Source organism: Charadrius vociferus, unplaced genomic scaffold (genome assembly GCF_000708025.1).
Source record: "Charadrius vociferus isolate BGI_N301 unplaced genomic scaffold, ASM70802v2 scaffold613, whole genome shotgun sequence".
Lineage (NCBI taxonomy): Eukaryota > Metazoa > Chordata > Aves > Charadriiformes > Charadriidae > Charadrius > Charadrius vociferus.
In genome coordinates, this window is record NW_009647757.1 from 173,703 (window position 1) to 174,581 (window position 879).

The following is an 879-nucleotide window of genomic DNA, read 5'->3' on the forward strand; positions in this document are numbered from 1 at the left end:
GCGGCTGCTGGTTAGGTTGAAGCAGAAAAAGGCTCTGCAGCGAGCAGGGATGGCCCGGCACCCCGGGTGTGAAATCCAGCCGGCTCCTGCACCCACATGTCCCCCCGCTGGGAGGGGACGGCCTCGCCAAGGCTCCCGGGGCTGAGGGAGGTGACACTTTGGCTCCTGTCGCTCCCGTTGAGCAATCAACCGGGGCGAAGGGCCAGGATTAGTCACCCCAATTGAGGCACATCCCTTGGGGGGGAGGGGGGGGACACGACACAGGCTTTCCGCCGAGCTGGTCCTACCTGCCCCGGCCCCTCTGAGCCCAGTGCCGGGAGAGGCTGAGCCCACCTTGACCACACGTGGGACCTCCTGGGCAAGACTGAACGGGGCAGGTCATGGTTTTTGGCATGGAGAGGTTTGGGCTTTGGTGGCAGCCACTGGTTTGCTGTGTCCCCTCTGTCACTTCCAGCCCCAACCCCTGCCTTGCGGCCAGACCACCCCGCTGGAGCTGTGGTTGCACATCCCACCCAGCAAAGTGTCACCGCAGCTGCTTGTTGGGTTACCCCACCTCCCCCGGCAGCTATGGGGTCCCCCTCCATACCCCAAAACACATCAGGTCAAGTCATCATCAGCCACCCCAAGTGCGGGAATCAGGATGAAATGCCGAGCGTTTTCGGCAGCCCTCAGCCACTGCAGTGTGGGTCAGGGCTCGTTCCCATCCCGGGAGTTGCTGGGGTTGCAGGACAGATGAGATGGGCCGAAATCCAGAGGACGGGGCCGGCGTGACCCCACGGCGTCTGCCCCAGGAAAGGCTGGGGGCCGCCTGGTGACAGCCAAGCCAGCGCCGTCTCCCTTGGGTGCCGCGACACCGGGGAGGGGCTGTCGGGGGCTCAG